This window comes from Petaurus breviceps, unplaced genomic scaffold (genome assembly GCF_028583685.1).
Source record: "Petaurus breviceps papuanus isolate PSGF00001 unplaced genomic scaffold, PetGlider_PUasm1.0 41, whole genome shotgun sequence".
NCBI classification, from domain to species: domain Eukaryota; kingdom Metazoa; phylum Chordata; class Mammalia; order Diprotodontia; family Petauridae; genus Petaurus; species Petaurus breviceps.
The window spans coordinates 5,580,510-5,601,702 of NW_027186320.1; the positions used below are offsets into that span (position 1 = coordinate 5,580,510).

The 21,193-nt window shown below is 36.1% G+C and overlaps 1 long non-coding RNA gene and 1 pseudogene across 1 annotated transcript in view; one reads left to right on the forward strand and one right to left on the reverse strand.

Moving 5' to 3' along the window:
* LOC138171052 (uncharacterized) overlaps positions 1–21,193 on the forward strand; it is a 576,586-nt gene that overhangs the window by 391,463 nt on the left and 163,930 nt on the right. The window lies entirely within an intron of this gene.
* Positions 6,862–16,034, reverse strand: LOC138171082 (pre-mRNA-splicing factor RBM22 pseudogene; annotated as a pseudogene).

The following is a 21,193-nucleotide window of genomic DNA, read 5'->3' on the forward strand; positions in this document are numbered from 1 at the left end:
GGTAAATGTGAACAAAAAAATGTACCTTTATTCAATAAGCAAATCACTGGGGAAGAACAGGATGATGCGCTCACTCCTGCAGCTCTGATTGGATGCAGCTCGGAGCACAGCGTGCGTTTCACCTGGGGGGGGGAGGACGGTGCATACAGAGGGTACCGTAATGTAGCGTGTAGCGCAGGGGATCACCTTCACTACAGTAGCAATCTCAATAGGGCTTATTTTTGGGGGAGGGCTTATTTTAGAGGAATCTTACACAGTAAGGGGAGGGCTTATTTTCGGGATGGGTCTTATTATCGGGGAAACACAGTATATATATATATATATATATATATATATATATATATATATATATATCTTTTTGGAGGGCAATTGGCGTCAAGTGACTTGCCCAAGGTCACATGGCTAATAATTGTGTCAAGTGTTTGAGGCCGGATTTGAACTCAGGTCCTCCTGACTCCAGGGACGGTGCTCTATTCACTGTGCCACCTAGCCACCCTAATATATATTTGTATCTTAGTCATGTTGGGAAAGAAAACACAGAAGAAAAAAAAATAGTTACAAATCTCCAGAATAGTTAAATCAGCTCCCAATGCCATTAATAGCATGCATTGGTGTCCCAATTTTCCACCTCCCCTCCAACAGTTGTCATTTTCCTTTTTTTTGTTGTTTTTTGGTATTTTCTTGGTTGTAATTATAGGTCCTTTGCTTTCATAGACCATGCTCTCCAATTCTTTAAAGTAGAAACTGTTAAACCTTATGTTATTCTGACTGTGGCTCCCTGAACCACAATGTTTCATATTGGATGGTTGAAATATTTTATCCCTGACGTGGGAATTCTGAGTTTTCTATAGTAATCTTGTGAGTTTTCATTTTTGAATCTTTCAGGAGTTAATCAGTGGATTCTTTCAATCCCTAGTTTACCTTCTGTTTCCAGGACATAAGGGAAGTTTTCCTTGATGATTTCTTGAAAGATGCTGTCCAGGCTCTTTTTTTGATCATGACATTCAGATAGTCCAATAATTTTTAAATTATCTCTCTTGGAAGTATTTTCCAGATTAATTGTTTTTCCAGTGAGATATTTATCATTTTTTTCTTTTTTTTAATTCTTTTGATTTTGTTGGACTAATCCTTTGCATCTGATATAATTGTTAGCTTCCCCTTGCCCAATTCTAATTTTTAAGAGATTGTTTTCTTCAGTCAATTTTTGTCCATCCCCTTCCAAGCTCTTGATTCTCTCTTTCATACCTCTCATTTTTTCCAATTTTTGTTCTGCCAGTCCTAATAGATTTTTAAAAATCCTTTTTGAGCTCTTTCAAGAGGAGTTTTTGACTTGAGACTTCATATTCCCCTTTGAGTCTTTATATGTAGGCATTTTGACATTGCTGTCCTTTTCTGCATTTGTGTTTTGATTTTCCCTGTTGCCATAGTAGCTTTTTCCTCTAAAATTGCATATACCACAATATCTTAGCCATTCTCCTACAAGTAGACACTCTCTTAGTTTCCAATTCTTGTCTACCATGAAAAGAACTGCTAATATATTATTTTGTTTTGTCTTTATTTTGATTTCTTTAGAACAAAGTCATATAGTTGGGTATATTTATGTACATACAACAGCATATGCATATTTTGCTAACTTTCTGGTTATGGTTACAAATAACCTTTCAGGAATGGTTGGACAAATTCATAGCTCCATCAACTGGGTACCTCGTTTCCCATAATACTTCCCTCTCCTCAGAGTTATCATTTCTCTCCATTCTCACATTTACCAGTCTGAGTAATATGAGATAGAACCTCAAAATTATATAAATTTATATTTCCTCAGTTAATGCAGCTTATTTTTTTTCCTTGGATGAAATTTCAGATTTCTTCATTTGAAAAGTATCTATTCATAACCTTTATTTATCTATCATGGAATGGTTTTTACCTAGCTCATACATAAATACATGCATACATACATACATACATGAATCTGTTCTTTATATATGTATATATGTATGTGTACACACACATATATATATACATACATACACACACATATATGTATATATATATATATATATATATATATATATATATTTACAGACATATGTCAGGATAAAAACTTTTAAAAAACATTTCCATACCCACACCCAATTACATTTTTACAAATGGCATATCTTTGGGATTGATCTAGGATATCCATCTTGCATGCTCAGTTATTTTATAAATAGAGTAGAGAAAAATGAATATGTGTGTGTGTGCCTGTCTGTGTGTAGGGGGGTATATACATGTTTTATTATCTGTGATACTTATCAATAGTCCATCCCTTATGGGCATAGAAGATAATATTGTTCTTATGGTCATTACCTCCCTAGAACTCTATGAATAAAAATGTACCTAGAGCTCCAGGGAGTGCTTTCAACTTGGGTTAGTCATCTACCAGGAATTTTGTTCTCTTAATTGGAGGATGCGCCAAGCATCTATACCTTTACTTGGTACAAGCCTCTATGCACACCTGGGATTCCTATAGCAATGAAATCATGGGTCCAGTTCCTATTTCTTCCCCAACATAGTGCTTTGCATGTAGTGTTTTTTTTTAATTAATATTTCATGAATTGAATGGAGTGGAGGAATAATGATGAAATTCTAAGGTGCTGTTTAGTAACCACAGTCTGTATTTCAGTAATTCTAGGTTATATAAATTTAATGGTGTGGGTTCTCAATTTGCCTATATGCAAATAATAACTCAGCTATACCTTGGTAGTCAATTGCAGGATTTGTTGCCTAGATACATGATAGATGATAGATAGATAGATAGATAGATGATAGATAGATAGAAAGTAGATAGATAGATAGTAGACAGATATGTATGTAATATCTCTATATTGAAATATCATAATTTTGAAACTTCTAGTGAAAAAAAGTCTAAAAATCAGTAACACTGGTGATCAGATGTCATAAAATCAGCAAATGTACCCTAAGATAAGTAGTTATAACTTGACAGAACTTCCCAGAGCTGATGTTCTGCTGATATAACCTTTGAGAATTCCAGACTCTCTATACGATGATGTATAGAGTTATTGGAATAGTAATTCACTGATGGAAATTCCCTTTGAATCCTTCTCGAAATTAAAACATTAAAAGATACACTAACCCAAAGAAAAATCAGTCAAGTTATGGTGTGTGGAGTTTTAAGCTTTTGAAAAATGACCTCCAAGGAAATTGTTCAGTTGTGAAATTTTGATTTTGACTAAGTGCTAATTAGGAAGTCACTAGGACTACATGTTCTCCCAAACAGGCTGTTAATACTTGCTCTTACTGTACTGGTGTGCTTAATCAAAGTAACCAGAGACACCCAAGTTGGAGGTTTGAACAAATAGATTTCTAAACATCTGTTTTTATGCCAATATATATATATATATATATATATATATATATATATATATATATATACACACACACCCCATAAAAGTAGGCAGAGCCACACACCTGCTGGAATTCAAATGATTGACCAATTAATTTCCAGATAAAATATTGCAGGGATAGTTGATTCATTTTACTACAACAGATGTCTGGTTTGTCAAAACAAGTAGAATTGCCAGTAATGAGACATTTTTAATACTGAAAAAGCTTCTGCATGATATTAAGAAGTTCTGCTCTCAGTCCCAATATCCATATACATAGCACCATGCCTTTCCTGATCATTTTCACTAAAAGGTACATAGTTCCTGTGATCTTCCTGAAATGTTCATTTTACATTATAAGTATAGTGATTTGCAATGTTAGATCATTTCCAAGTTTTTCTCTAAAGGAAGCCTTTTACCTATTCAAAATGAAATCTAAGGAAAAGAAATCTAAAAGCAAATCTTTAAAGAAATGCTCCTCTTAAAGAAAATATCTGACTTGAATTTGGAGGTCCTGAAAAGTCACAAAATCTATATTGAGCCTACACTACATTTAAATTTTCATTACAGTTTTATTGATCATCCCTGTTAGCTTTAAATTGTATTTAGCGATATTAGACTGCATTATGTTATTTTATGGATAGCCCATACAGTATATGAATGGCCCTAGTATATAGTTCTAGCTTGAAAGCTCCATTACACTGTTGAGGACTAATTGAAGTAGAATCTCAGCATTCCTTTGCTTAGGCAATAACAATAAAGTAACATAAATGTCAAAAATAAGTAAGCCATAACATTTATTTTAAGGGTCACAGTCATAGACAAGAAAACAATAAAGGGAATAAAAATCTTTTCAAATGTGCCATCTAGAATTTTTTACTTTAAAAAAGAAAAAAAGGCAGCACACCACAATAAATATGACAGATCCATAATAAATATAGTGATTTTTGTAGTAATTCTTGGATGTCATTCTCCCCTTTGTCTTTGTTAGGTTTCAGCCAGCATTTCAAAGAAATAATCACTAGAGACTAAACCAACTTGTCAGTTTAAGTGACTTGGAATATCCTGTACTATCTTTGCAGTAAACTCCAGAATACATCCAGCATTTTAGAATATTAAACAAAAATTCAACTGATTGAGCAAAAGGAGGAATCAGAATTTGAGGTACAAATGCCAGCCTGGGTGAGAAATATGTAGCCTAGAAACTAAAGATAAGCCAATAAAGCAGCCAACAAATACATTCAGAAATGTGGGAGCTTTGCATTGTATTAGTAAACCATATTATGTAAGGTAGTTTCTCACCAACTCACTATGTATTTTCTGAACATATATATATATATATATATATATATATATGTATAGTCTATATATATTCCTATAATCATCTTTAAGCACAGTATAATCAAAAGAAAAAAGTCATTATATTTCCCTGAATGCACACCCTTTCCTGATAGAAATAGGAAAGTTCATTTTCAACTCCTTTTTGTCTCGCACCCTAATTATTCAATCAGTTGAAAAGTCTTGTTGATCTAACATCCCATCTCTTCCATCTAGTCTCATTTCTCCATACATATGGATATGATACAAGGTACGCTTCTCTATCACTTCTTACCTAGTCTATTAATATTGCCTTATAATTGGTCTCTTTACCACATGTCTCTTTCTTCACCAATCCATATCCATACAAATGTCAAAATGATGTTCCTGAGGCAAAGGTAGGATTGTCATTTTCCTATTCGAGAAGCTCTAGTGTCTCCCTATTGGCTGGCATTTAAAACCCTTGAAGCCTGACTTCAGCCCACCTTTTCAAGATTATTACACATAAATCCCCTTCCCAAATTTTGAGGCCCTGCCATAGGTTTGCCAAGATCTTCCTTAATCACCCTCACCTGAGCTGTAACTGAGTATCAGAGGTCTTCACAGAGACTAGGCACTAGAACCACCATAGTAATCCTTATTTCAATAGCTCTAAACCAAACTCTGCCCACCCACATCCCACCAGGATCATAGAACCTAAGTAAATATGAATCTTTCCCATCCACCTACAAATGAACTCTTCTTTATGTATTCACTCCTACAAATATGTCAGATCCTTGAAAGCAGGGACCCTTTTGCCTTTCCATTTATTCACTATGTTTAGCATAGTCCTTTGTGCTAACTTAATAAATACTTAACAAACTTAATAAATAAACAAATGTACTTAAATAAATTAATAAATGCTTTTCGATTCTATAGATATCCTCTCTCTGGAACTTGTGTGACCTTGGGTAAGTGACTTAACCTTCTCCATAAGGCCTTAGTTTCTTCATCTGTAAAATGAGTGTGTTGTACAAGATAGACTACAATGTACCTTTCAAGCCTATCTCTTTGATCCTATGTGTCTATTTCCCTTCACCCAAGACAATAAGGCTATATAAAACAGATTATTGGTGTTTCTTGAACTAGGGCAAATAGCATCCAGAAGATGATACCTTCCGTTCCTAGTAAAATCAAAGGATGAGAATTCTTTGACATTTTACACAGTATAGAACAGTCCCATCCTACCTGAACGGCCCCAAATTTCATTTCTGAGAAGTCTTCTGCACTTCAATTAAAAAAAATACTTAATATGTACTTACTACATGGAAAAATGTAGTGTCTAAAATTTTCCCCACAAAGCCTTGTGAGACTTATTGCCAGAGTGTGCTACTAATAGTAACATTTACAACAACATTAGAGGCCACTACTGCATCATCTTAGTCTACGTTACTTTGATACCTCTTCCTTGAAAATTTAGACATTTCTTTTCATCAAATGTCACAAAATATACCAGTAGGTTGCTCTCCTTACTTATGCTGTCTCTGGAAATGTCCACGCTAGTGTGTTTTCACATTATAGTCTACTTACTCATGAAAATTCTCAAGGCTATGAGTGGCAAAGGAGTAAATACTGTTTCTTCCTGGGAGGTTCAAGGAAACAAAACAAAACAAAACTCTTTCTCCAGGGAATGAGCTAGCAGGTAATGCCATGTTCAGTAGATCAGATAGATATTATAGAATCATAAGAAATAAATTGAAAGAGACCACAAATCTAATCTGATCAAAGTCACACCTGAAGAAGAATCTCCTCTCTCCCTACTTCTACATACACACAGGCATATATACATACAAATTTAGGAATTAGAGTGTTTAATGGAATAAATTATAAATATGTTTCAGATTCTGCCACTTCTTGTTTTTCTTATCTTGTATAATTCTCTTAACCTCACAGGGCCCTGTTTTCTTCACTGGTGAATTGAGGGGATTCAACTGCATGATCTTGGTCTTTACCAGCTTAAAATTTATTTTTTTTCATTTATTTATTCATTCATTTATCCATTTATCTATCTCCCTATTCATTCATTCATCTGTCTCTCTCTCTTTGTCTCTATCTCTCTGTCCTCTAAGATTTATTTATTATGTTTTTAAAGTGCCATTTCTCCCCAGAGCCTACCATTGTATCAGGATTTTAGGGACTGCTGATTTTCTGCTTGAGACCCCATCCTCTGAGGATACTGAGAAATATAGTGGATGGGTCCTGGAGCTTTCATGAAGGGAGATGATTTTCCCATTGGCTGGAACACGTATGGTCCAAAACCTTGTAGAGGAGTGTAGTGTTCATGCAATATTTACTCCATACATGATCACGATCAAGAGCATGACTCTAAATATCTCACTATATTCGATTGCAAAATATATCAAACTCTCCAGGTAGAGGACAGAACTGAAGCACTTATTTAGACACCAGAAAACTAAATCCCCAAACCAGTAAGCTGATTCCATCCTAGTACCAAATATATTAAGAAGCTATAATTGTACTGACAGCCACAGCATCCTTTAGCCTTCCCCAAAACCAATACAAGATCAATATTTACTCACAAACCTCTATATCTCCTGGCCTGAGAACTTCTCTTCCCCCCATCTCTCTGCCTCTGGCTACCAGCTTCCTGTGGGCTATGCCTTCCATCAGCAAACTCCTCCCACCACAGGCTCCATTTAATTACTTTCAGCCTATCAGGGGGCAGAGTTAATCTTAACAGGAGAGAAGTTTCCTGTGGGTTCTGCTCCATCCATTAGCAAATTCCCTCCATTGGATGCTCCATGTGATTACATTAAGCCTATTAGGGGGCAGAGTTTACTTTTAAAGCAGAGGAGGTCTTCAAATTTCCCTAGTTTTATTAAGGGGCAAGGAAGATCTTCAAATTCCCAATCCCATTACAGGGAGGAGGTACAATACCACTAGGAGGGGGCAGGGCAATATTAACTATTGCTGAAGGTCTACTGCGAGGGAGATTAAAATAATTGGCAGAGGATTCTTCTTCAGCTGCTAGAGGAGGAGGAAGAGTTCCAGGAAGTCCTGGTACAGATTCCAGCTTAATTCCAGAGTCTGTGATTCTTTCTTTTTACTTTTTTCTTTCCTCTGGCTTCCTGAGATCTTCCCCATTTCACATTAAGCCTGTACCCATTCACAATCAATTGTTGAAGGACTTCTTTGCAGCCATCTCTGCAGCTTGCCTTATAACAAACTGGATGAAAGCACATTGCTGCCTGTGTCCAACTGTAATCATTTGGATCTCACCAAACTGGTAAAAGTGATTTCTCACTAATTGCATCTTCCAAGCCACCAATATAGAAAGTGGTAATGGTCTTATCATGTGGAGGGTCCAGGTGAGGCATTGTTGAAGCCCATTTTAGCAACTTAATTTACCATAGGATCATTAATACTGTAGTATTGATCTTTGATGTTCTGATCAGCAAGAGGATCATAAAGGTGTGTAGGCCTCTTATGTCTGTATGGACACTCCTCTCCTCTTTTACATTCTCCTTTCACCAAGAAGGAACAAATGTGAGTATTATCCTAGTTGTAGTAAGGGGTCATCTGAGCCAGTTTGAGCAGCATGTCATTTATAGTTGCAACCTTCTCAAGAACACCAATTGGCCAAGTTCCATCAAAGTTAAAAATCTCTTGCTCAGCATTCTGAGTGTAGTATTCTTTCTTCACATGAGACTTAGGCATGGCATCCTTAAAGGACAGTCCTACATCAATGGACCTGAATTAGTAAGCCACATTCTAGGTCCAAAAGGCAGGTCTGCCATTTTTTAACTTATTTCAGGTTTGGCACACTTCAGTCATTTTAAAATGCATACAAACACCAGGGCACCATCAGAACACAGTGAATGGCCTGGCACACATTTTGCATTCCTTTCCAAAATTTTTTTTTTAAATTAAATTAGTTTGTTTATTTACTTTTAGATTACAATATTCAGTTCCACAGTCTCGAGTTTCAAATTTTCTCCCCTTCCCTCTCCTCCCCTCCCCTGCCCCATCATGGTGGCATGTACTCGAATATAGGATCTACAAATATCTTCACATTAATGATTAGTCAGGTTATAAAGAAGGATTATAATTGATGGAATGATCAGTGGGAAAGAGGTAACAAAACAAAAAAGAAAAAGAAATACAGAAAGAAGTTTGTTTCAATCCCCACTCAGTCTCCACATCTCTTTCTCTGGATGTGGATGTCTCTTTAGATCATGAGTCTTTTGGAGTTGTTTTATAATCTTATATTGATGAGATGAGCCCAGTCTATAGAAGGTAATCTGTGATTGTATACAGATTTCTCCTGGCTCTGCTCTTCTTGCTCAGCATCAGTTTATATAAGTCTCTCCAAGTTATTATGAAATCTGTCTGCTCATGATTTCTTACAACACAGTAGTATTCCAATACATTCATATACCACATATACATTTATATACCACAACTTGTTCAGCCATTCCCAAAATGATGACTGTCCCCTTGATTTTCAATTCTTTGCAACCACAAAAAAGGACTGCTATAAATATTTTTGTACATGCGGGTCTTCCTCCCACTTCTCTGATCCCTTTGAGATATAGATAATGAAGGGGTATTGCTGGGTCAAAGGGTATGCACTTATTTATAGCCCTTGGACATAGCTCCAGATTGCTCTCCAGAATGGCTGGATCAGTTCACAATTCCACCAACAATTAATTAATGTTGCAATTTTTCCGCATCCTCTCCAGCATTTATCATTTTCCTGTTTGTCTTCTTAGCCAATCTGACTGGTGAGATGTGGTACCTCAGAGTTCTTTTGATTTGCATTTCTCTAATAACTAGTGATTTACAACATTGTTTCATATGCTTATAGATATCTTTAATTTCATCTTCTGAGAACTACCTGTTCATATCCTTTGACCATTTATCAATTGGAGAGTGCCTTGTATTCTTATAGATTTGACTCAATTGTTTGTATATTTTAGAAATGAGGCCTTTATCAGAGACATTTGTTGTAAAAGTTCTTTCCCAATTTTCTACTTCCCTCTTAATCTTGGTAACACTGACTTTATTTGTACAGAAGCTTTTCAATTTACTGTACTCAAAGTTATCTATTTTGCATTTTATAATGCTTTCTAACTCTTCTTTCATCATGAAGTCTTTCCTCTCCATAAATCTGACAGGTAAACGATCCCTTGTTCTCCTAGATCGCTTACAGTATCAGCCTTTATACCTAGATCATGCACTCATTTCAACTTTATTTTGGTGTATGATGTTAGATATTGTTCTAGCCCAATTTCTGCCATATTATGTTCCATTTTTCCCAGCAATTTTCTCAAATAGTGCTTTCTTATCTGAAAAAAACTGGGGTCTTTGGGTTTATCAAACAGTATATTACTATATTCATTGGCTGCTGGCTCTCTTGTACCCAATTGATTCCATTGGTCCACTACTCTATACTGCTCCTTTATAACACAGATTAAAATGTGGTATGGCTGGGCCACCTTCCCTATCATTTCTTTTCTTTAATTGCCTTGATATTCTGAACCTTTTTTCTTCCAAATGAATTTTGCTACTATTTTTTCTAGCTTTATAAAGGAATTTTTTTGGTAGATTGATTGGTATGGCACTAAATATGTAATTTAATTTAGGTAAATTTTTAATTTTTATTATACTAGCTTGACCCAAACATGAGCAATTGATGTTTTACCAATTAATTAGATCTAACTTTATTTGAATGAAAAGTGTTTTGTAATTGTGTTCATATATGTCCTGGGTTTGTTTTGGCATGTAGATTCTGAAATATCTTATAATGTCTACAATAACTTTAAATGGGATTTCTCTTTCTATCTCTTGCTGTTGTATTTCATTAGAGATATAGAGGAATGTCGAGGACTTATGTGGGTTTATTTAATATCCTGCAAGTTGCCAAATTTGTTTATTATCTCAAGTAGTTTTTTACTTGATTCTCTAGCTTTCTCTAAGTATATCATCATATCATTTGGAAAGAGTGATAGCTTAGTCTCTTCTTTGCCTAATTTGATTCCTTCAATTTCTTTTTCTTCTTTTATTCCTACTGCTAAAATTTCTAGTACCAAATTAAATAAGAGGAGTGATAGTGGATATCCTTGTTTCACCCCTGATCTTATTGAAAATACTTCTAGCATTTCACCATTCCATATAATACTTGCTGATGGTTTTATATAGATGCCATTTAGTAATTTAAGGAAGACTATTCCTATACTTTCTAGTGTTTTTAAAAGGAATGGATGTTGTATTTTTTAATAAGCCTTTTCTGCATTTATTGAGATTATCATATGGTTTCTGTTAGTTTTATTTTTGATGTAATCAATTACACTGATAGTTTTGTAATACTGAAACATCCTTGCATTCCTGGTATAAATCCTACCTGATCAAAGTGTGTTATTCTCCTGATAAGTTACTGTAGTCTATTTGATATTTTATTTAAAATTTTTGCATGTGTATTCACGAGGGAAGTTGTTTTATAATTTTCTTTCTTCATTTTCTCTCTTCATGATGTAGGTATTAGCACCAAATTTGCATCAGAAAAACAATTTGGTAGGAATACTTCTTCTCCAGTTTGTTCTCCACTTTCCCAAATAATTTGTAAAGTATTGGAATCAATTGTATTTTAAATGTTCGACAGACTTCTCTAGTAAATATATCTGGCCCTGCAAATTTTTTCCTAGGGAGTTAATTGATGAATTATTCAATTGCTTTTTCTGACATGGGATTATTTATGTAGTTTACTTCCTCTTTAGTTAATCTGGGCAACTTATATTTTTTTGTAAATATTCATCCATTTCACTGATTGTCAAATTGATGTGCATACATTTGGGCAAAATAATTCCAAATTATTATTTTAATTTCCTCTTGATTCGAGGGATATTCACCATTTTCATTTTTTTTTTTGAGCAATTTGGGTTAAGTAACTTGCTCAAGGTTACACTGTTGGGGGACTGGCTATGCAGTTCCGTGATACAGGACATGAGACTCAGAGCAATCTGTGAACAGTGGAAGAACAGCACACCTCAGAGATAATAAATCGCCCTGAGTCATGTACCAGTCATGGTGTTCTGCATACCAGATGTTCCATGCAATAAGCTCTGTTCTTACACGGATGAACTCCAGACCTCCCCATACTGTGACCCTTGTTTGCCATGTAGGATTGCACAAGTTTGCCATGTAGGCTCGTACAAACAAGCCTGCTGGAAGGGATAAAAGGAAGGGGATGGGAGAGGCAGGGGAGGAAGATGAAAGATGTAAACAAGAGAGCGCCGTAATAAAGGTTGTAGATTTTTCTCCATCTCTGCTGGCTCCTGACTGTTATGTAGAATGTGGCTGCCCATGTCCTGATGTGCACAGAAGTGCCAGGAGAGGTAAGGCCTGGCTGCCCATGGATTTAGAATCCGACATTACACGGCCAGTTATTTTTGTGTGGGTGCTGAGTATGTGAGGCCGGAACTGATCCCAGGTCTCCCCATGCTGGGTCTACTCTCTTACTTACTGCACCATCTGGCCACCCCAACCATTTTCATTTTTGATACTTTTAATTTGGTTTCTTCTCTTTTTTTTTTTTAAAATATTGACTAAAGTTCCATCAATTTTCTGTTTTTTTTTTCATAAAATCAGCTTATAGTTTTATTTATTAATTCAATAGTTTTCTTATTCTCTCCTTTGCTTTTCTTTATTTATAATTTATTATTTAATTGGGTATCTTCAATTTCTGCTTTTTTCAGTTTCATGCCTAATTAATTGAACTCCATTTTCTCTATTTCCTTCATGTATGCATTCAACAATATAAAACTTCCCCCAAGATCTTCTTTTGGTGCCTTCCACCAGTTTTGGTATGTTGTCTCATTATTGTCATTCTCTTGAGTGAAGTTACTGATTGTTTCTATAATTTCTTATTTGACTCACTCATTCTTTAGGATTAAGTTATTTAGTTTCCAATTAGTTTTTAGTCTATCATTTCATGGCCCTTTATTGCATATAATTTTTATTTCATCATGATTTGAGAATGATGAATTTAATATTTCTGCCTTTCTGCACTGAATTGTGAGGGTTTTATGCCTTGGTTCATGGTCAAAATTTGTGTATTTGCCAAGTATCACTGAGAAGAAGGTATACTCCTTTTTATCTCCATTCAATTCATATCTACCCTCTCTAAAATTCTATTCACCTTCTTTACTTCTTTCGTGTTTATTTTGAGGTCAGATTTATCAAGTTCAGAGAGCAGGAGGATATGCCCCACTAGTATAGTTTTGGTATATATTTCTTCTCTAATATCCTTAACTTCTCGTCTAGAAATTTGGATGCTGTACAGCTTGGTGCATATACATAATATTCAATAATGATCTTCATTCTTGATGGTGCTTTTTAGTAGGATATAGTTTCCTTCTTTATCTCTTTTAATTAGGTCTATTTTGCTTTTGCTTTATCTGAGATAAGGATTTCTACACCTGCTTTTTTAACTTTAACTGAAGCATAATATATTCTACTCCAGCCTTTTGCCTTTAACCTTGGGATATCCCCTTCTTTCAAATGTGTTTCTTCTAGATAGCATATTGTAGGCTTATGGTTTTTAAACCATTTTGCTCTTCACTTCCTTTTTATTGGAGAGTTCATCCTATTCACATTCAAGAAACAGTTCTGATTTCTTTTCACAGAACAAGATCTGTGTCTTTCCCTCCATCCTATTCCTTCCCCTGTTAATGTTTTTATTTCTTCTTTCTCCCTTCATCTCCTTAAGTTTCCCTTTTGACCACTCCCTCCATTAGTATTCCCTCCCTACACAGATCCCTCACTTTATGTACCCTTCCCCCTTACTACTATTTCCCTCCCTTCTAACCACTTCCCTTTTTCTCCCCCTTACCCCTCCTCTTTCCTGTAGGGCGCAAAAGATTTTCATACTTAACAGAATATGTTATTCTCTCTTTGAACACAAACCAATAACAATAATTTCATATAGTACTCCTCTCCGTACCTCCTTTCCCTCTACTATAATCAGTTTTTGCATCTTTTCACATTAGAATCCTAAAATTAGCTGATTATGTTGATCCCTTCTTGAACCAAAACCAATGAGTATAAATGTCATATTATGTTCATCTCCCTCCCTTCTTTCCTTCTATGATAGTATGTCTTGATTCCTCTTCATGTGGCATAATTTATCCTTTTCTGCCACTTCCTTTCCTTTTGTCCCATTACATTCACTTTGTAATCCTTAATAAGTTTTTCTTTCATCATATTAGTTCATTTATACCCATACCCTCTATCTATTCATATCCCTTTTAATTGTCACAATAATTATATAAATATTAATATTGACAGGTATCAGATTCCCATATAGGGATGTAGACATTTTGCTCTTATTGAATCACAAGTTTTTTGTTTGTGTGTGAACATATGCATGTGCATGTGTGTGTGTGTGCATGTGTTTTATTTGTTTTCCTTTTTATGTCTCTGTTGATTCTTGTAATTGGAGATCAATTTTTTCATTGAGCTCTGGCTTTTACATTAGGAAAGTCAGGAAGTCCCCTTTTTCATTCAACAACTATCTCCTTTCCTGGAAAATTATGGAGAGTTTTGATGGGTAGTTGATCCTTGGTTGCAGTCCAAGCCCTTTTGCATTGTGAAATATCAAATTCCAATCCCTTTGATCTTTTAATGTAGAAGCTCCTAGGTCCTGTGTAATCCTGACTGTACTTCTATAATATTTTTGTTTCTTTCAATCTGCTTGCAATATTTCTCCTTGACCTTATAATTCTTGAATTTGGCTACTATATTTCTTGGAGTTTTCAAGTTGGAATCTCTTTCAGAAGGAGTCTGGTGAATTCTTTTGATAACTACTTTACCCTCTGATTCTAGGACTTCAGGACAATTTTCTTTGACAGTTTATTGAAGTGTGGTCTTCAGGCTGTTTTTTTTTTTATTATGGCTTTCCAATAGACCAATAATTTTTAGGTTATTTCTTCTGGATCTGTTCTTCATGTCATTTTTTTTTGTTTGAATGAGATATTTTACACTTCTAATTTTTCAATCTTTATGTTTTGTTAGACTGATTATTGATGCATCATAGAAACATTAGCTTCAATTTGACTGACCTATTTTTTAGTGAATTATTTTCCTTGGTTAGTTTTTGAAGCTCCTTTTCATATGTTCTCATTTAATTTTTTTGGGGGGGTATATTCTCCAGTTAGATTTTGAACCTCCTGTCCCAGTTCACAAATTTTACTTTTTAAGGATTTGTTTTCTTCAGGAAAATTTTTTTTTTCCACTTTGGTCAATTTATCTTCTATCTCTAGTTAGGCTTTTAAAATATTTCTTGAGCTCTTCAAAAATCCTTTTTGGGCTTGATACCAGTTCATATTTCCTTCTGTAGTCTCAGGTGTGAGTATAGAATCAATGTTGTCCTCTAAATTTGGCTGTTCTTGCTCACTATAATAGGATTGGTTGATTCTTCCTTTTGATTTCCCAGCTTCCTTCTTGCCCATTGTGATTGCCTATTTCCTGACTTTTGAAGTGGATTTCTGCTTTTGGGGTACAGATGACTCTGATCCACACTTCTCAAGGTGGGGGCTAGGGTCCTACTTCTTTACATTTTGTGCTGTAGCTTCTGGGTGTCTAAAATATGATCAAGGCCAGGACTCTCAGTGTTTCCCCTGGGTTACCCTGAGGCTCACAGAGTAAGGTGTGGGGAAGGGGAATTCTGGTCATTTCAGGTTTCTACCTCTGTGCTTCTGGGATACAGCTCTGGCAGGCCCAGAAGCTGGAGACCTTCCATGCTGGTATTTGTAGATTGCCTTGATTCTGTTAAGGCACACCTGGGCTTCTAGTGTTAAAACTTCCTGGCTCCACCACCCTGAGCCAACAGATCTTCCTCTAGTTAGCTGAGGTGGGGCTTATGGGGACTCTTCTTGTCCTTCACTTCAGGCTCAGCACAGCTTCAGTCACATACTTCCTCTAATCCTCCCAAGCCTGCAGATGTTTCCTTTATTTCACGATTTTACCCTGGGTGGAGCATTAGTCTCTGGGTTTTCAGGGTCAGGGAGGTTTTTTAGAGCAGCTAAGGTTTACTCTGCCTTCTTGGTTCCCAGGAGTTCAGGTAGGTGATTTTTAAACATGCAGGCTGTGGGTTAATAGCCCCAGGAGAAGCTGCTACCTTGGGCCCTGTGCTTTCTCTTACCCAACTCCAACAATACTTTGCCCTTTGGTGAGACGTCTTCGAATTGCCTTTGAGGTGGCTGAATTCACTGGCTGGAGCTTGCTTTCACTCTGCTGTGCTTCACTCTCGGGTCTGTGTTGGTATTGGTCCCACATGCTCAGTATTCCCCCTGACCAGTCCTACATGGACACTTTCCTGGACTGGGAATCTCTGCTTCACTCTGTCTCTGTCTCACTCTGTCACTCTAAAATCTGTTCAGATTCACTTTTTAGAGGTGCCTGATGGAATTCACTAAGGAGCTCAGAAAAGTTCTTGCTTATGTTCCATAATCTTGGATTGCCCCCCCCCCTACTCCCTGCCCCCTGGCCTCTGAACTTTTACTATTGATGTCGCTAGATGCAGTGTGATCTTGACTTAGTTCCACAGTAGTTGAATTGTTTATTTCTGGCTGCTTGCACTTTTTTCTCCTTGACCTGATAATTTTGGAATTTGGCTACAGTATTGCTTGGAGTTTTCAATTTGGGATCTTTTTCAGGAGGTGATTGGTAGATTCTTTCAATACTTATTTCACCTCTGGTTCTAGGACCTCAGGACAGTTTTTCTTGATGATTTCTTGGAAGATATTATCCAGGCTCTTTTTTTCATCACGGTTTTCTGGTACACAAATTATTCTTTGATTCTCCTGGATCTGTTTTCAAGTCAGATTTTTTCTTTTCCTAGTGACATATTTTTCATTTTCTTCTATTATTTTTTTCTTTTTCTTTTTGTTTTGCTTTTTGAAGAGTAATTGGGGTTAAGTTACTTGCCCAAGGTCACACAGCTACTAATTGTTAACTTGAATTCAATCCTACTGATTCCAGGGCTGGTGCTCTATTCACTGCACCATCTAGCCACCCCTCTTCTATTTTTTCATTCTTTAGATTTCTTTTGATTGATTCTTGACATTCATAGAGTCATCAGTTTCAATTTGTCTAATTCTAATTTTTAGCAAATTGTTTTCCTCAGTAAGTTTTTGAACCTCTTTTCCCATTTGTTTGGTTTTTACTTTTAAAGAGTTATTTTCTCCAGTTAGATTTTGAACCTTATTTCCCATCTGATAAATTTTACTATATAAGGAGTTGTTTTCTTCATTGATATTTTTTTCAATTTTTCCAAATATATTTTTAAATAATGTGTTAATTTATTTTCCACCTCTCTAATTTGACTTTTTAAATCCTTTTTGAGCTCTTCCAAGAATGCTTTCTGTCATTGAGACCAGCTCATATTCCATTTTGAGACTTCAGATGTGGATATAGTGTCAAATTTGACCTCTTTGGAATGTGAACCTTGCTCTGCCCTTTAACCATAATAGGATTCTAAAGTCTTTGTTTTTCCAATTTACTTTTTGCCAATTGTGATTGCCTATTTCCTGGTTTTTAAAGTGGATCCCTGCTTCTGGGGTACAAAGGGCTCATACCCACTCTTCTAATGTTGCTAGTTAGGGGCATGGCTATTAGTTTTTTGTGCTGTGGCCTCTGAGTTCCTAGAGTGGGGGAAAGGTCATGACTTTCAGTGTTTTTCTGGGATTACAATGAAGCTAATAGTGTGAGGTGTGTGAGAGGGGTGGTTGGTAAATTCAGGATTCTGCCTTCATGCCCCTCAGCTATAGCTCAGGAAACCTCAGGTGCTGGTGTCCAGGGTTGTCCTGTGTCTGTTGATTCTCCTGGTTGTGCCAAGGCAAACCTGGGGTTCTGGTGTTAGCGCTTGCTTAGTATGTCCCACTGGCTGGCTGGGATAGGGCTTGTTGGGATGGCTCCTATCCTGCATATTAACCTCAGCACAACCACAGTCACACACTTCCTCCAGGTTCCCAAAACCTGCTGCTGGTTCCAATATTTCAGGATTTTACACAGGGGCAATATTCTCTGGGTTTTTTATGGTCAGAGAGGGAGATGAGAGCAGCTATAGTTTACTCTGCCATCTTGGTTCACAGAAGCTCAGGTAGGTGATTTTTAAAAATCCATACTTATCACTGATAGCCCCAGGAGTAGGTGCTGCTGTGGCCATCAGCCTTGTACCTGTCTTTTACTGAGCTCCTACAGATCCAAGTCCTGTGGTGAGAAGTTTGGGAATCACCCCTGTGATGGCCAAGTCAATTCAGCTGGGATTCCTCCTGGCTTTGCTATGGTCTGGGCTGTGCTGGTGTAACCCACAGACTCTGTGTTCTGTGCTCCCCCTGCATGGTGCAAGAAATCTACCCTTCCTCACTTTCCTGGGCTAGAACTCTGCCACACTCAGTCTCCCAATAGATTCTGACACTCTAAAAACTATTCAGCTTCACTGTTTAGAGATTACTGAAGGAATTCAGGGGTGATTTCAGATAAATTCTCACTTTTACCCCATCATCTTGGCTTTGCCCCCTCTACATAGCTTCTGTCCTTGGCTCCCAATGTAGACACAGACATCAACTGATCCAACAGCATCACTAGATCATCACTAGGAAACCAATGGGAAAATGGGAAGTTCAGGAATGTTCAGGAGACCATGCTCCAGGCAAAGTAGATTAGGGGTGGAAGTCATGATGTCTTCTTGACAAAGTATTATTTTTTTCCTGGGTACCTGTTTTCCTATAAACACATCTGGATGGTTGTAATGGGAATACAAATTTGGAAGATCTTCCTTGCCCCTAGGCTAAAGTGCACCTGAAGCCTGGGGTGGGAGGCTTGTTTTTCAGTAGATACTTTTTGATTGGCCAGTGGGTCAATAAGGTTGTTACATTCTCTGAGCCAGGAGAAGGCTATATAAGCCCTGATGTGAGGCTTTGTTTTGGGGGCTCACTTTGAGAAATGTTCTGTGATTTGATCTATATTCTGGGAAGCCGTTGTCCAGCCCCCCCCCCCCACTTTGAAAAACCCAGATGTTGATTTGGTATGGATATAATGGTTGGACAGTTTGGAAAGCTGTCTACTTGATCTGTTAATGTCTTGATAATTCTGTCTGTATATTTTGAAGTTTGGAGTGCTGACCTTTTTCCCCTGAACAAGGTAAATGATATATGTCTGGCTGATTAAAGTAAGCTTGTTAACCCATTTTGAGTTGCTTTCCTTTAACAAAGCAGATCCAAAAACCTGTGCTAGCAGCTACCCTTGGAATGCTGGGGTGCTTGCTGTTACAATGGTAAAGCTCATCAAAGATTTATATCCCTGGTCTTTTGACTTTAGAAAGAGGATAATGATGAAATCCCAATATAAATGCCTAGTAACTGAAAATTACAGAATGGAGTGTGGCTAGCAAGACTATTTTTTCATGATGGGAGACTTATGTGTCATTGTGTTCCCTCCATGGAAATGTCAGCATTAACAGACAGCCCTTAGATAAGAAACAGATGGAGATGTCCATAAAGCTAGCAGAAACTATGGCTCTGGAGAAGCAAGAGACAGAGACATGATGCTCACACTCAAGAATATTCCCTTCACTGAAATGATGAGTTATTTTGATTGTAGAGATCTGTATGATGGACTTTGATTCTGATGAAAGTAAGAGAAATATTCTGACTGGTGCAATTGTGTAACCAATCTATTTGTGTAGAATGATAAAGATCTTTAAAGAAGGACCATAGCACAGAGAGTCTATGTTCACTGTTTATGCACTTAATATTTTATTTTCCTTTTCTTTTTGTTTTTTGGTAATATTACTTAAATATATATCCAATGTCTTAATAGCCTAAGTGGTTTCATGTATCTGAGGAGCGTTTCACTTTAGAGTGGAGAATTAGAGTATAGTCAGATATTGATGTTCTCAAGGGAAAACACTGACTGAGGTCAAAATCAATTAAATTTCAATAATCCCTAAGGGAAACTCAGGATTAAGAGAATATGAGTTAATTACTGGAACTATCAGGGAAAATTTAGAGTTGGTAAAGAGGCCAAAGAGAGATTATTATAAAGAAAATTACAGGAAATAATATAGTCCATTTGAAGTCAGGTTTATAAGTAATTTTAGGAGCCAAGATGGCAGAGAGAAGCCTGGAAGCTGCTTGAGTTTTCCCCACTTTCCCTAGGAAACAGTGCTAAATCAATCCTCTAAAGGGATTCTGGAGCAACAGAATCTACAAAAGATTGGTATGAAAAAATTTTGCAGTTTCAGATACCTTGGAAGGACTTCAGGGAAGGTATGTCTTGTTTGGGCAGAAGGGGAGTTCAGCCAGTACAGACAGTGTCCACGTAAGTCAGTTGAGTGTAAAAATTGATCTTACTCTAACAGGAAGTAATAGGGGAAAGGGCAAACAAAGAGGAGGGAATAGATAAAATGGAGGGAAAATTGAAGGAGGTAGATTTCAGAAGCAAAACAGTGGTGAGGAAGGACAGGGTGAAATGAGGGAGAGAAGTATAAATGGGGGAAAGTAGAATGGAGGAAAATACAGAATTAGTAATCATAACTTTGGATGTAAATGGAAAGAACTCTCCCATAAAATTGAGGTGGATAGCAGAGTGAATTAAAAACCAGATCCCTGCAATATATTCTTTACAAGAAACTCATTTGAAGCAGAGAAATACATGCATGGAAAAGGTAACAGACTAGAGCATAAAATATTATATTTCAACTGAAGTTAAAAAAAAAAAGTAGGAGTAACAATACTGATCTCAGACAAAGCAAAATCCAAAATAAATCTAATTGAAAGAGATAAGGAAGAAACTATGTCTTGCTAAAAAGATGCTATAGGCAATGAAATAACATCAAAATTAAAAAAAATATGAAACAATTGGTGCAGGATAAAAATTCTTAGAGGAGAAGTTAAGTGAATTACAGAAAGAGACAGACAGGAAGAAATTATACTAATGGAGGACCTCCACCTTCCCCTGTAAGAAGTAGATAAACCTAACCACAAAATAAATGAGAAAGAAATTAAAGAGATAAATGTAATTTTGGAAAAATTAGATATGGTTGACCTCTGGAGCAAATTGAATGATTATAGAAAGGAATATTCCTTTCTCTCAGTGAAAAATGGCACCTACACAAAAACTGATTATATATTATGGCATAAAAAACTCACAATCAAAAACAGAAAGGCATAAATAATGAATGCATCCTTTTCAGGTCATGATGGAATAAAAATTATATATGAATACATTAAATGTATTAAATTGTATATTATATATTATAATATAAATTATAATATATAATATTAAATATAAAATAAAATCTAAATTATATATTATATGAATGTATTAAATTATATATGAATACATGTACTACACACATCTTTTTATACTTATAAATGTGTGTATATTCATGCATACACAATACATATATGCATGGATACACACATACTTGT